This window comes from Durio zibethinus, chromosome 2, assembly GCF_047325235.1.
Source record: "Durio zibethinus cultivar Kanyao isolate XHJ-2024 chromosome 2, ASM4732523v1, whole genome shotgun sequence".
Taxonomy (NCBI): Eukaryota; Viridiplantae; Streptophyta; class Magnoliopsida; order Malvales; family Malvaceae; genus Durio; species Durio zibethinus.
The window spans coordinates 28026872-28043954 of NC_143163.1; the positions used below are offsets into that span (position 1 = coordinate 28026872).

General features: G+C 25.4%; 1 pseudogene across 1 annotated transcript; it reads right to left on the minus strand.

Moving 5' to 3' along the window:
- Nucleotides 1-11562: 11562 nt before the first annotated feature.
- LOC111317371 (protein TIFY 9-like) lies at nt 11563-14076 on the minus strand (annotated as a pseudogene). Its single transcript, XR_016331545.1, has 6 exons — nt 13809-14076; nt 13537-13720; nt 13350-13437; nt 13105-13222; nt 12927-12985; nt 11563-11984 (listed from the first exon to the last, which is right to left on the minus strand). The product of XR_016331545.1 is annotated as a protein TIFY 9-like (transcript).
- Nucleotides 14077-17083: the final 3007 nt, after the last annotated feature.

Sequence of the window (17083 nt, forward strand, 5' to 3'; positions counted from 1 at the left end):
AAAATTAGAAGTTTTATTAGTCGCCAGTAACATACTCCAACCATACTTAACCCTTATGACATAAGTTAGAATCAAGATTACCCCTTTAGTGCAATAGGACAAAAATATATCAAGAGCAACTTGATCATTGCACTGAACAAAACAAATCACAAATTCCCCCTTAATGCAATGGAATAAAACAAATATCACAAAAACCCCTTTAATGCAATGGGACAGAAATATATCACCAGTGGCACAATGAACAAAATCTAATATTCTCAATGGATGGCATGATATGAAACTAGTTTCTAGATCACAAAATGCATGTCAACATGGCTAATAATTAACCCCTATTGGTAGCGTTAGTATATAATAATACTAGGAGATAAAATTAAAATATATTTTGAGATTACTTAACATATACAAAATCAATCTTCATATACTGTCTCAAAATATAATCAAAACACAATTCGTACATAGCAAATTTCATATGTCATTTCAAAGCAAAATTTCGTATTTCGAAAATCTATGGATATATTGATATCTTATCACAAAATCATAGAGATCAAACCAATAACAAAACCATATCCAAACTCATAACAAAGAAATCATATATATATATATATATATATTGCATACTCAACCCGATTTACAAACCAAAAAGACAAAATAATAGAGATTATATATATAATCTAAACATATTGAGTTTGATTTTTAAGATATAAAAAATCGAAAGGATATCAAGTCACTTACCTGAACTCGCTAAAAATTGAAACCAAGAAAGAAAGCATTGACAACCTTTGAAAGCTTATTATCCAACAATACTCAAAATCAAAAAATCAAAACTTATAAAGATCAAACAATGACATGACTTTTTGATGATCAAACAATGATAACTTATTATCCTATGACATGATTTTAACCAAAACAAATTTTCAAATACTTTTCGTTGTCAAAATGATTTTCTTTAATAAATTAAAATAATGAAAAACTTTAGAAATTAGAAAATAGTAGGCTAAAAAAATAAAATCAGTAACAATATAATATTTAATGAAAGCAAACATAAATATTAGTTAAAATTTTGTTTTATAGAATTTTTCTCAAAAATTTGAATTTTATTGCAAACTATCAAATTAAACGTAAATTCAAAAGAAATACATTTGTATTTGAAATTTTCAATTAAATTCATTTAACTCAAATCCATTAAGTTTCTAACACAATATAGAGTAAAAATTAATCCAAAATCATTTTTAAAACAATTAAAAATAAAATTTTCAAAATGCTGAAATTTCATTTTTAGCACAATCATTTAGCCTAGTTTGAGCTCTTGAATCTAGCACAATATGTTGAATCCAGAGGTCTAATTGGCAGTAAAATGAAGCTTACATATAATACTTCAAAACCAAAGTTCGATTCAGGAACAAACAAGGCTGGAATATCATTTTTCGGAGGCCAAAAATCACTAAGTCATCACTTGTTACCCAAAATTTTTGGGTTTCCAATCATTCAGCTTACTTTGAAGTCTCAATTATTTTAGCATATAAAAAAATCCAACCAAACCATCTAGATCATTGAAAATATGTCATTTTATACTACAAAAACCACCCAAAGATTGACCAAATACGCTGCTAGAATGTGAGTCCCTGTGCCCCAAATTTGAGGTTTCAAACTTGTCAAAAACTCATTTTTCAAAATACAAAAAAAAAAAAAAAAAATTGATTTCTTTCAAAATACAAATCCAAATAAGGAGCCACAAGTATCGTTAGAAAGGTTTCCATGAGAGCTTTCCATCGATATCCAACAAGTCATTGAAAAGTCACCAAAAAAACACTAGAAATTGAAAATTCCCAAACTTATGCATATGTTCTACACAACAAAACTCAAAATAATCAAAATCTAAAAGATTCTAAGAGCAATCTTACCCCAATTCTTCAATTTTAAGACCAAAATCGCACGTTTCCAACCTTTTCTTCTTCTCATCTAGGGTTTTTCTCCTTTTTATTAATTTGTTTAATCTACCAAAAGAAAACTATCGATAATTTTCTTCTTTCCTTTCTTTTCTTTTATTCTTTTACTCCAATTATAGACCTATGGGCTTTTAGCCAAATATAAAATTTTACAACCTTTGAACTTACTTGGACTAGGTATTACATATTCCCCCACTTAAAAGAATATGGTCTTTCAAATTCAAAATTCTATGAACTCAAAGTTTATTCATCTCTTAATTTAATGTCACATACAATTCTCTTCTCAAAAGATTTATAATGTATCATCTAAGTAGCTTCAATTAAATCTTCTCATTATTGTTTCTCATATGGCCAAATCATTATAAATTTCAATATATACACCTATTATAACCCAATAAACAAATATTCTAAGTATTCAATCTCAATTCTTATTTCAAGATACAGTCACTAAGCGTAAGTTCTTACCAATTCTATTTACTCCAAAATGTATAAAAAATATAAATCTCATTCATTGTTAAGAAAATTCACCTTTTATGCAATTCCAACTTCATTCAAATAATTCTTTCTACACCATAGTAAAAATATTATAATTTCACAGTTTATATATGCAGACACTTTATTTCATCCAAAGCCATTTCAATCACTTTATAGTTTCGTAATTTTTTTTGGCCCGTTAAAAATGTTATAGGTTGTTTATTGGGTTTTGAAACTTTAATTTAAATTATGGGCTTTGATTGGTTAATTGATTTCAAGTGAGTAGTTGAATTTGATTTGGACCAAAGGGTTTGATTTTTTTTATATTATTTTTATTTTTATTTTAATTGTTATTTCTAATTTCTTAGAATATATAGCTTTTACTATTATTTTCAAAAAGTTCAAAACAATAAAAATAAAAATTCAGATAAACAGTGAAACTAAATCATGATTTTTAAAGTTCTGATTTAAATAAAAGTCTTTTGAAGATAAATTTGGGATTAATTGAAAAAAAAAATTAATATTTGTTGATGATAAATCCCATTTAAGCTAAATGCCTTATCACAAACACACAAATCAGCAGTAAAAGGGGAACAAAAAGGAAACAGAATTTCACTAGAAAAGGTACTAAAAAACAAAGAGTGAAATTAGGGGAGAAGTCTCGGGGGCTTTTTTTTTTTTTTGTGGTTTTTGAGTCATTGTTTGAAAGCTTAGGAAAAATAGGGAAAGACAACAGGAATCATTAGAATATAACAGTAGCAAAAATCAGCCTCAATTTCGTCCATCAAAAATTCAATCCCCATCAATAAAGAAGAAAAGTTCTATTCCCAGCATCAATCCGACAATCAAGTTTAACCTTTCAGCCTGAAACACCAAATAGAAACCACGTGCTTAGAGTCCAAGTTTGGCTTCGGCTAGCAAGAAGGGTAGAGTAAGAAGAAGGAGAGGCTAAAATTTGTGGTAATTGGCAATAGAAGGAAGCAGCTGAAAGTTGGAGGAACGTTGCTATGATTGTGAAAAAGGCATGGGTTTGTTCTGCCGAAAGAGAAGATAAAAAGGGGAAATGAAGAAACAAGAAAAGTAAAGACAATATGTTGGACAAGAAAACAAACTAACTGGGGAAGCTTTATTCCAAAAGCCACATGCTTGAAGTCCAAGTTTATTTCTTTACTTTTTACTCTTATTTTTATTTAGTTTTTTTCTTCTATTTTTGTTATTCATTTATTTGTTTATTTGTTCACTTTATTTCATGCATAAATTTAGAAAATTATTAATACGATATATGAATACAATAAAAAAACTCAAATATGTTCTAAATAAAATAATTTTGTATGTTCAATTCACTTTGTATAATTAAATAATTATAGTTATGAATTTTAGGTAAACTTAGTTGTAAATAAAATTCTTCCTCTAATGGAATTAAAAGGGAACACAAAAGTATTTTTTTTTTTTTAATTCTTATGTGAGAATATTTTTAAACCTACCAAATTACTAGAGAATATTATGAGCTAAAAAAAGTTTTGAAAATTAAATTTATAAATCTTATCAAACTATCAAAGAATATTAAACATATTAATTTTTTTTAAAATAAGATTCAAAATTAAATTTTAGCAAACTATTAAAAGATTTAATAATCCTTAAAAAATTGTAAAATAAATAAATTTTATTCTACTCCTACTAAATTATTAAAGGATATATTTGAAAAATTAAATCTTACTAAATTATTGGAAAGTTTAATTTTTTTTAATTATAAAAATTAAATTTTAAAAATTAAATCCCACCAAACTACTAAAAAATTGTTTTGAAAATAAATTTTATCAAATTATTAGAAGATTTTATTATTTTGAAAAAAGAGTATTTATTTTGAAAATTTTAATGAATCCGATGATGGACCTTTTTAAAGAGTGATAGTAATCTTCTTAAATACTTTTGAGATGAGTAATATTCTTAAATTACTAATAAACTATTTGAGTAATTTTAAAAATAATTTTTAATATTAAATTATTTGATAAAATTTTTAATATGTTTTAAAACTTTGGATAACATAAAATCAACTGGTAATCGCCTTTTGGATGGATGTTGTAGGGATGTTCTAACCTTTTCTACACTTAATCGTACTCTTAGATCTTATATGGTTTGTATACCAAAATCTTTTTTTTTAAAGAACCTGAGTTAAGCTTAGGACTTTTCTTTAAAGGGAGATAGATTCAGTTAAGTGATCAAGCACACTTAAATAAAAAATATTGATGTCAATCATTGCCATATGTCTAACGATCAAATTCACGGATTTGCACATTATGACAATCTAATGATTTCGCTAGGAACCTGCAGAGTTAGGCTAATAATAGATTCTATGTTATCCAAGCTTTATCATATTTAATAAATTTTTAATAATTTTTTTTGTAATTTTTCTTTGTTTTACTTTTTGGCACTTAATCTTTTATCATTCATGTAGCATAAACATAACATGACCTTTATAATCGGACTCCGTTCTTTCAAAAGAGAGTAAAATACTTATACTTTCGTGAGGTTTCATGCCTCTAATGGGCTAATGATATACTCACACAAATTGATCTTTTTCCTCTTGTAACTTATAGTCGACGATGATTAAAGTGCCTTACTAGTCTATTATAGACAATTTATGTGGGTAACAATTCAAGAAACCTTTAAATTGTGAAAATCCAAACCACTCATGTAATGAACCATAAGGGACTTAACCTATAGGTAAAGCAATATCCTTTTATTTTGTAGAAATAACCCAAAAGTAGGTTACATACATTTTATTATACATGTGTTGTGTACTAATTTGTTTTTTTTTTCTTTTTTTCTTTATATTGGACTAACTTGGTGATTGTCTGTTTTTCTTTTCTTTTCTTTTCTTTTCTTTTTGCATGAATCATGTTAACATCAATAAAATCACAAATACTTTTATATTCATTTCACGCATCTCACTCATTTGTATGTCATTATTCGTACAATCCATTCACCATAACATTACATAAGAAAGAAGTCATTGTCATAACATTTAAATTTGAGAACTTGTCTATCAGATACCAAAATATGAAATCATCATTAATATTTTTTATTTATGTGTGATTAGGCACTTAAGTGAATCTATCATTTTTAAGGTTGTCTTAAAGCTTTAAAGTAAAGGACATTAAAAAATGTAAGTTATAGTCTATATTAACAAAACTAAATTCAAGAGTCAATTACGTAAAAGTAAGGTTTTAGTATTCCCATAACGCTTAATTTTGATATCAAATTAGTTTTATATTATCTTATCTAAGCATTAATAAAAAAAAAAATTTATTAATTTTAATATTTAAATATTAAAAAAATGTTAGGCTTTTACCAAAAAAAATTTCTTACATCAAGAGTATTTAAAATAAACTCATTATTTACTTAAAAAGACTCAATTATCGAATTTATTTTATGAAAAAAAAAACTAATTTTATCCCTTTTATTTATTTGCAAAATGATTTTGTACAAAAATACTATAAAAATATCATGAAAACATCATAAAAATAATATCATAAAAAATCTACAAAAAAACCATAAAAATCATAAAAATATCATCCAATAATATCATAATAAAATCATGTAAAAAGTATCATAACAAATACCATGCAAAAATATCATAATAAAATCATGCAAAAATATCATAATAAATATCATGCAATAATATCATAATAAAATTCATGCAAAAATGTCAAGTAATACATAAAAAAACCTTGAAAAAAAATAAATAATGCAATAATAAAAATCACAACATAAAAAAATCATATCAAAGCTTCTTTCCTTTTTTGTTTTCTTCTTTATTTTTCTTTCTTTTCTTTTTTCATTATTAAACCAAAATTAAAAGAATAAATATAACTCAAAATAAAAATTTATAAAAGAAAAGAAGTTAAAAGATAAATAAAAAAATTATAAAAAAAAACAAAACAAAAATAAAAAAAAAAATCTGAAAACTGCAGATGAATTGGGTCAGAGGAGCGAATTATCGTCGGTCTTTGGCAGACACGTGGGTCGACTTTCACTGGTACGTAAACGGCATTGTTTGACTTAGTCGTTAAAAATTAAAAAAAAATAAAAAACTTCTTTTCTATATTCTTCTTCTCTCTCAAATTTTTTTTCTCTCTAAATCCTCTGTAATGTTCAAGCTCCGAGAACAGCCACCGTGTAACCCAGAAAACGATCAGTCGCCACCACTCTTCCGCCGTCAGTTCAGGTAGCCGTCGTGCGCCGGTTGCGGAGACCCCAAAAATTCTGCCGAACATTCCTCTCAGTCTCTCCTTTTTTGGTCCGACCAGATTCTTAAAAATCCCCTTAAAAGTCCCTAAATTTAAGCCCAACAGTCGATACTGCCACTGTCCAAACCGCCGTTTATATAGCCTAGAGCCACCAAAATTTGCTTCCTTTTCTATCCAAGTTCTAATTGATGACAACCAGAATCTCTAAAAGCTTTCCCTTACCGTTACCCGAAAAAGAGAAAAACTTTGCCCAATTTCCGTTTATTACAATTTTTGGTTTTCTGTGTGAATTGTGTTGCGCTCGATTCCTCTGTTTCTGCTGAGTTTCGTCTGTATTGAGTTGTGTTTCTGCTTATTCTATTTGTTCGGGCTTGGGTTTTGATTCTGGGTTTGGGTATGTTTCTGGGTGTTCTGTTTGTGTCTTCTGTGTTCTGCAATGTATGACTGCTGGGTCTGTTCGGTTTATTTCTAGTGAATTTGTTTCCTGGGTTTTTGGTGGATTCGGTTCTAGGTATGGTCTAAGGCTATCTGGGTTACTGCTTGGCAAATGGTTATTGAAGCTGTGTGTGCTGCTGAATTGCTTGAATTACTGCAGAATTGCTTCTTGTCACTTGTCATTCCCTCTATGATTGCCTACCCAAAAATTTTCAAAATATTCCCTAGCGCGAAAAGCTTCCCAAAACAATTGCTTTGCTGTGCTTGATTTTTCTGCTTTGTTTGATCTCCAGATTGAGCGCTGTTGTGACCTCCTTTTATGTTAAATCAAATCCCAAAGCTCGTAGGAAAGTTTTTGAAAGAATCGAATCTTTCAAGATCCGGTTCTTGATTTCTTTGAATGTTTTAGCATTAGATTAATGCCCAAGTATTGCCAAATCCCAGCTTTGTATGACTCCTTCAAATCTCTCAAGAAAGTCATGAATCAAGCTTTCCAAGCTTCAATTTCCTGTTTTTCCTTTTTTTTTTCTTTTTTGACTTTTTAATAAAAATAAAAATGTATTTGAAAATTTTTAAAAATTCACATCTTAAATGAAAATTTTTTGAGATACATACTCAAAATTTAAGAATTAAAAAATTTTAAAAATTTATATCTAAAATTTAAAATTTTGTATTAAAAAATTTATATTTAAATATTCATATAAAAAATTTTAAAAATTCACATTTAAAATTTAATGATTCACATTTGAAAGGCTAACATCTAAAATTCAAAATTTCACTTTAAAAATTTCTAAAACATTAATTGAAAAGGCTTTTCCCCACGAGACATTAATGGAACTTTAAAAATCTTCTCAAAAAATTTTCCTTATCCATAACTAAAAATTCTTTTAAATTAAAATCAAAAGCTCATCTTAACAAAAATTTTCCAATTTGAGAGCCAAAATTTTATCTTGAAAATTTTTCCTTAATCAAATATTAAAATCTTATTTTTGAAAATTTTTCGTCAAGTATTAAAATGTCTTTTTTTTTTTTGTAAATCTCATATTTCAACATATTTCTTTAATTCAAAATTATCGAGTTCAAAATTTTTTTCATGAAAATTCTTAGAATTTCAGTTTCAAAATCAAAATTTAAAATTAAATGCAATGAATTCCACAAAGGGCAATGCATGAAATGCAAAAATTAATGTTATGCATATCTAATTATGATAAAAGGATCCTCAAGACTTTTCTTCATATATATTTTTCTTTTTCAGCTTTCCATTATGTTCTTCTTCAACTTCTTTAGAATTGGCCATTAAATTTATTAATCAATTTGTGACCCAAAATTTAAAGTAAATTATCAAATTATCATTTAAAGAGATTACTTGGGTTTTAAGGTATTTTATGCCAGTGAATAAAGAAAAAATAAAGGAAAAGGGAAAGAGAAGAAAAGAAAAAATGTTGAAAAAGAGTGCAAAAAGAAAAAGAAAAAAATTTTGGAGAAAAAAATTAACAAATGCTTGAAAATAAAATTAAAAAATATTGGTTTTTGGACTTTTTCTAATTTCTATTTTATGCTATTCTTTATTTTTTATTTTTCTTTTAAAATATCTTTAAAATAAAAAAATAGAATATTTAAAAAAAAAAAGGATTAAACATGTAAATTGAAAAATGAAGCATTTCACCTACATTTTTTTAATACAATACCAATATCGTCCAATCATAATAAAGAATTATGTAAGGGTCCATCATTTATAAGTATATGTTTCAGATAAAATTTTTACGATCCCCACATAATTTTAAATTATAATTGATTAATTGTACTACAATTATTATAAATGATATGCTTTCGTAAACTCAATGATTTTTTCAAAAAATGAGCAAAAACCTTTTTATATTTTCTTAAAGAAAGGAATATGGAAGAAAAATAAATCTATTTAAAAGGAAAAAATTGTAAATGAAAATGTGAATTTAATTTATTATTTTTATTTGTTTTCTCATGTTTCATTTTCACTCATTTTATGTTTCCTTTTCTCAAGAATTTTTTCAAGAAAATATAACCTAAAAAAACTTTTGAAGTACCAAATATTAAAATTTTATGAAAATATTTGTATATTTTAAAATTAAAAAATGAATTGTTTTGAATTTTTTATGTTTTGAGTTGTAAAAAATTGACCTTACAAAATTACCCTTAAGGATTTAATTGATTTTAAAGATATTTTTAGAAAAGAAAAAAAAAAAAGAAAGGAAATACAAAATAAATTATGAGGCTATCCCCAAAGTTTTGATTGGTTTTAAAGGATATTTTGTGTTTAAGGTAAAGGAAAAATAAAGGAAAAGGTAGAGAAAATAGAAAAGTCGAAAAAGAGGGCAAGAAAACAGAATAAAAGAAAAACTTTAATTGTGGGGCAAATGGAGTTTGTTTCGCAATCATGCTTTTAAATTTTTAAATTTATTAAATAAAATTATACTAAAGATGGCAAAGAAAATAAAATTATACTAAAGTGTGAGATAAATGGAGTTGATTCCATAATTAATCTTTTATTTGTATCAAATCTTTTATTTAACTGTGTTTATAATCTTTAAAAGCAAGCTATGGATTTATTAAGTTTACAAAATTTGTCCTCTTTCTATGCAATTCTTGGACTTATGAATTTATTATAATTTATATTATCATTTAATTTGTCAATAACTTTTCAAATATTTTCATGTATGTATATTTCAATTTTTTTTAAAAGAAAAAATGACAAGTTTAATTAAGTTTGTGATTGTGAAAAAATCAATTTGAATTGTTAAATGAATAAAAAATTAATTATTAAAAAAAGTAATTATCTTAATATGAACTAAATTAATATAAATATATATATATATTCGCAATATATATTTATTTATGAAATATATTTTTACCACTCAATCATATATATATATATATATATATTTATATATATTATATTACAAAACATATGGTTGTCAGACAAGAAAATAAGGTATGTTGATGTGGATGCCTGCATGAATGGTTTCTTTCTTTGACATGTAAGAAAATTTTTTTAATTTTTTTATAATGAAATATAAGATATTTTCAAATTTTAAGCAATATATCAATAAAATTTAAACTTTTGAAGAAATGGAAGACCAATTTAATTATTTTTAAATAGTTAGTAACAAAATCTAATTTAAATATATTATCTTTTTAAAAATAGATTTTCAAATATTCTAAATATATATATTTTTTAAATTTAAAAAACTCAAACATAGTGATATATTGTCTTCTAAAATAGATTTCCTAATAATGTAAATATATATCTTTTTGAATCTAAAAAATTTCAAATGTAGTGATATACTAAAATAGATTTTTTAATAATTTAAATATATGTCATTTTAAATTTAAAATTCTCAAATATAATTTTAATTTTATAAATTTCATAATAATCCTTTATTATTTGATTATTTTTAAATTGAAAAAGACCAAATATTATATACATAGGAAAATAATTTATTTTTTCTTTTAAAGTTACAATCATAATCAAATATTAATTCAAATAATGAAATGTTACATCAAGTTACAATTACTAAATATTCAACTAATAAATAAGAATATAACTAAATAACCAACTTACACACAATGACACTTGAATCTAGAATCTTAAAGTTTTAACACCTTCTCCTTATCACTAAACCAAAATTTCATTGACAGAAGTAATTTATTCTTTTATGAAACTCTCAACGTCAATTCTATTTCTCTAATTTTTTTTTCCACATTTATGCTTGTAAAGTAATATGTGAGATATTTCAAAAAAAAAAAAAATTAACATGTGAGATGTATAAAAATTTTTATTATATTTTTAATAACTTATTAATGTGTGCGATGCAGAAAATTTTTTATTATATTTTTTATAACCTGTGGGATGCACATGTTAAAAAGTTAAAATTAATAGTTTTTTTGTTTTTGAAATTTTTGTGAAAATTTTGAATATTTGTTTGTTTTAGGGATATATACATGAATCTTATAAAAATTTTCTAACAATTTACTAGTTTTGAAATAGGGAAAGAAACACATTAACAACTCTTTCAAAAAAGCTTTACAATTGTAGGTAGAAAAAAGGAAAAAAAAAAACCTGATTTAATTCTTTAAGCTTTTTATTTATTTATTTAGACAAGATTGTATAGCTTTACTTATAATTATTGGATTTGTTGCGCTTTTTTATTTATTTACTTTTAGAAACAATTGTTACAAATGAAGACAAATGGTTAAAATACAGTTCTAATTCTAACATAATTAATATTTTATATATATATATTTTATATGTATCTCTTAAACATATTAAAACATTTAAATAATATTAATTAATTTGTTTACAAACATATTTAAATAGATACATCTAATTTATGCATCTCACAAATCATAAGTTAATTCACACATATATTCATAAATAAATAAAAAAAGCTAGCGCAACAAAACGGGGAGACACACTCTACTTAGAATTTAATAATAACACTAATAATAAATAAATACAAAAGTAATGAAGAAAGTAGTATCCTTTTTCCAAATAAAGGTCAGTATACCACATGTGACTTAAAATCAAAGTCCAACCCACATAAATTGAACAAATGGCTTCAAATCCCATGTAGAGATAAGCACTGGGAAAGTGAAGGGGAAGGAGGCATCGACCCCATCACCAAAAACGCGTGCCTCTCTCTCAACATCAAAGTAGATTAAAAGACCGTCCCTACAATAGCCACTTGGACAGCATCTCTACAAACTATATGTCCTCCTGTTGGGTCCATTTTTAATCTCCTCTACGGAGGCTTAGAACAATGGGGTCTTCCCTTCTGTCACAAAACGCGTTTTTTTTTTTTGGTGTAGCGACTAGCAAGCATAAGGGGATACGGAAGTCAACCTGAAAACAAATAAAAAACCACGGGTTACTATTTGACAGATTTGAAATAACTTAATAATTTCATTAATTATTTCAAGCATACCAAAAAAATGTTCATTAATGATTTGGATCCACAAATTAAATACATGCCGGTGTTCATATTTGGAAAATCAATAAATTAAGTTTTTGGTTTGGAAAATTTCTAAAAAAAAAAGTTTTCGGTTAGAAAAAAAAAATTGGGCATATTCATGGTCAATGTGCCTCCCTATTCAATATCATCCGTTTCTTTTTTTTTTTTTTTTTAATTTTTGCTACTTGTCGGTGCATTATTGTGGACATGCAGAAGGAGATGGCTTTTTTCAAATAGAAAATAATAGATGATTTTTTTTTCTATCAGCAGATGGCTTAGATGACACGGCATTCCGGATCAACAAAAACGTAATTTGGTCATTCGCCGACTCTTTGCATTTTCCATGTGCTTAAATGGAAGCAAAGCAAAATTACCTTTTATATTAGGGCTTTTACTTGATCCAGGTTGAAATCCATTACATGCCTGGTTTTCAAAGGAGGGAGATTTTTATGACTAAAAAGGATTAAAGATTTCCTAGCTAAAATCATACATAAATTTTGATAATTGTGACGAGTTTGCTATATCTAAACAATCCATAAGGCTAAGTGATTACTTCTTTTCTTTTCTAATCCCCTTTAGCAACCCTTTTAGTTATGTTAAAAGATCTAGGATGCAAAACTTGAAACGATAAGTACAATTTAATGGCTGAAGGATATTATTTTTGCTGCCTGGAAAATATATCAGGAGTGGACGTACGGGTTTCAAAAAACTTGGAATTTTTAGTAAATAAGCCTTTCAATTGTTTTATTTTTCTTTGTTTATCGGTACTTTGTAATTTGAGATCCAGGACATTCTTTTCTGCGCTGCAACTAGTACAAAAGAACAAAAATTACCTCTCTTTGCACTTTTCCAGAAATCTCTGCAAAGACTTTCTCCGAGCAAATTGGCAAGTCTGCATAAGAATCCACAACAATAGCTTAATTACTTTAGCAAACATATATTAAGATTAGAAATACCATCAATTTTTTTAAACGAATTTAGGCAAGAAATATATATAATATAGACACTGACCTCCATTAAGATTTTCAAGAAGCTGTTGTTGATCACTTGAAGGACTTGCCACTTTTGAGCCTGATGAATCAACATTTTTGCAGCTTCCTTCAACCGCAACTTTCAAGATGCTCTCCGCCTGATCAAAATTTAATAGAAAATTTAATGCATTGATTTTAAAAATAAAATATGTTTTTTTTTTATGATTAAATTTAAAATTTTCAAAGATTATAAATAAATGGATTTTAGATAATGAATAAACAAACCTTATCTCGTGGTACATTGAATATGGAAACCGTTCCGTTGTAGAAAGTTGTCAAGGGAGCTGTTTCACGACCATTCTCGGAAGTAGCCCTGAATAAAACAAGATTCATACTTTTAAGTGAGTGATTTAAATCGATTTTGTGAAAAGAAAAGATAATTAGATTAGCATGAATGGAACTAATTGAGTACCTGGGGGCAGGGTTAAGAAGAGGTAAAGTTGGAAACGGACTCTGAGCTTTAGGACTCGAAGGCACGGAAAAAGACTTGATCGAATCAATCTGATTCACATTACCCTGACTCTGGTTGGTCAAACCGCAGGCAATCACAGATTTGATAATATCTGGATTCATCTTCGAAATGGCGCCTCGAAGACCTATTAAAATTAACCACCAATGTTGTTTCGATCATATTCATCCACTAAAAAAAATTCTAAAGAACAGAAAAAGTAGATTTAAACGTACCTTGGAAGCTTCGTCGGCGATCGACGAATTTCTGGAACTGAGATTTGCAGGAGTTGTCTTTCTCCATTCCAAAAAAATCAAGCTCAACGGTGGCTCTCGGCATCTTCTTTAGGTTGAAATGAGAAGACAAAAAGTTTTTTTTTTTTTTTCTTGGTTCAATTTCCGTTAAGAGAACATTTATAGGCTAATGTTTTTGTTTTAAAGAAAATGGACGAAGTTGAATATAAGTAGAGAGGCAGGGAGCGGCCAAGGGAGGGACTACTTTAAATGAAAAAAAATTACATTACACGAGATGAATGACAAAGTTACGAAAGAGATTCTAGTCTAGACAAGTGGGGGCCATTTTGTTTATTCATTTGCTTATCATTTTTATATTTGGTGGGCACTTACTAAGCGTATAAAAACGTACAGCCTTCCACGTGGAACCTGCTCCTCCAATTAAAAGTAGCATGTCCAATTATATGACCCTAATTAACACTGAAAAAAATCAAGAAAATAAAAAATTAATTCTAATATTGGATAGATTTGAATCAATTTTTTTATTTTTTTTAAGTTAAATTCAGATATTTATATTTTAATTTGATTTGATTTTTAAATAAAAATAAAAATTTTAAATTATTAAATTATACATTTTTATTAATTTATATATAATTTATAATTATTTTATATTTAAAAATATTTAAAAATATTAAAATAATTAGAATAAATTTTAAAAAATTAATTTTTAAAATATGATAAATCAAATTGATAAAATTTTGATTTGAATTAATTTTAAAAAATATTTAATTTAAATTCGGATTAATTTTTAAAAATCTATAATATTATGTATTAATCAAATAATTAAACTCAAATCGAATTGTTATGACTCTCAGTCATGATAGCATATAAGGAAGTCTTTTTAATTTATTTAAGTTACCAATTTTTATTTTAATTTTTTTAATCAATTTTTTTAAAAAATTTATATTTTGGTGTATTTAATATTTTTATAATTTTTATAAAATTAATATTTTATAATTTTTAATATAAAAAGGTAAAAATATAAAAAAAATTTAGGTATTAAACTGATAATTTTGAAATATTTAAAAGGAAATATTATAAAATTAAAAAAAACAGAGAAAATAGATTGTATGTTTTTGACTATATGTGAATATGATGATGACGTGCTTGTAGTAGTGCCAAGTCTGGGTCATTCCTTAGGTGGCTTTTATTTATCGTGACATATTTCATTTGTAGCATAGTTGACGGATATGGAAAGTAGGTCTTCCATGAGGTCGAACCATTTCGTTTTTTTAAAAGTCTCCCTTGTAAATTTTCATATTTAAATTCTTTTTTAGTCCTCCACCTTTTACAAAAGGCAATTCCTATCCTTTTTAAGTACCTTGGATTGTTAACATTTGGATTTCTATATTAGTATATATGAAATAATGATCTTACAGCTAAAAATTTTTTTTGTGAGAGAAAAATTAGATTAATTACAGCTTGAAACTAAAATAATTTCATATACAGCACGACTACAATCTACAATTAAAAATAATTAGGTGTTTTAATTTTCATAATTATATGAGATAATGTTTCATATGATCTTCGAATTATTGTATTTTTTTTAATATGATATTTAAATAAAAAATTTTTTTTAATTAATTACTTAAATTATATTTTTGTATATTAATGTATTTCAACAATTAATAATATTAACTTTAAACACTAACGTAATATTAATATCAAATAAGATATTAAAAAGTATAAAAAATGTTTAATTAGTGTCACATCATCAATGTCATATTAATATTAAAAAAATTCTAAAAAATTTTTAAAAAATTCTAAAAAGTTTTAAAAGATTCTTAAAAAATTCTAATTTTTTTAATTCTAAAAAATTCTCAAAAAGTTTTAAAAAATTTAAATATTCAAAAAATTCAATTTTTTTTAAAATTAAAAAAAAATTAAAATTTTCTAAAAGAATTCTAAAAATTCAAAGAAAATTTCAAAACTTATAAAAGCTAATCTTTTTTTTTATTTCATTTCTTCCTCCTACTCTACCAAAAAAAATTTCTTTCTCTCTTAAACAACAAAAAACCGCCCTTCTTTTTGAAAAATTCTAAAAAAGTTTTAAAATTTTTTAAAAATTATAAAATTCAAAAAAATAAAAAATATATTAAAATTCTAAAAAATTCTAAAATTTTTTAAAAAATTTATAAAAAATTCAAAAATATAAAAAGGACATTATCCTAAAAATGGGACATTATCCCAAAAATCTAAAAAAATTCTAAAAATTTTTGAAAAATTCTAAAAAATATGTAAAAATTAAAAAAGATTCAATTAACTAAAGAGGAATGCACAAAAAATTGAAAAGCTCTCAACATTAAAAAATCTCATAGCTCTTCCTAGCATCATCATCAAAACCACTTAACCACCCTTGACTTCCATAGCCAAAACCCCACTTGTCACCAACCTCTCTCGATCAACACCATTGCAAGCCATTACCCTTCAACAATCCACCCATCACCTTCAAATCTAGTCAACTGCTCTCCATACCCAAGCCACCACCATTCGGCCTCTATACCACCAACACCCTCCAACTGAATATAGCCCTTCACCAACACAAAATATAGCCCCATTTTGTTACACAAAAAAACCAACTTTAAAACAAAGACGAAGAGGAAGAGAAAAGCTTTTTGGTGAAATCTAGGGGCTAACTAGTATCAATGAACGATGGTAGCTGATGCAGGAAACCGGATTAAAGAAGGTCCAATTGTTTGTTGTTTGAAAGATAAAGGATTTTTTTTTTTTTTTTTTTTGTGTAGAGTGGGAGGAAAGGAAGAAATAAAATTTAAAAAAAGGTTTAGTTTTTATAAGTTTTGAATTTTTTTAGAAGTTTTAACAAAAAATTTTAGAATTTTTTAGAATTTTTATTCAAAATTTTTAAAAATTTTAAAAAAAATTTTAGATTTGTAAAATTTTTAGTAAAATTTTTAGATTTTTAAAATTTTAAAATTTTTTTTTGAATTTTTTAAAACTTTTTAGAATTTAAAAAAATTAGAATTTTTTAATAATTTTTAAAAATTTTAACAAAAAGAGCTGTTTGTTTGTTGTTTGAGAGAGAAATTATTATTTTTTGAAACAAATTAACATACGAAAATATAATTTAAATGTCTAATTAAATTTTTTTTTGTTTAAATATAATATTAAAAAAAATATAATAGTTCAAAGAGGACATTATTCCTACTTATATATACATATACACTTATTAAATCACAAACAATCAATCATGCAATCAC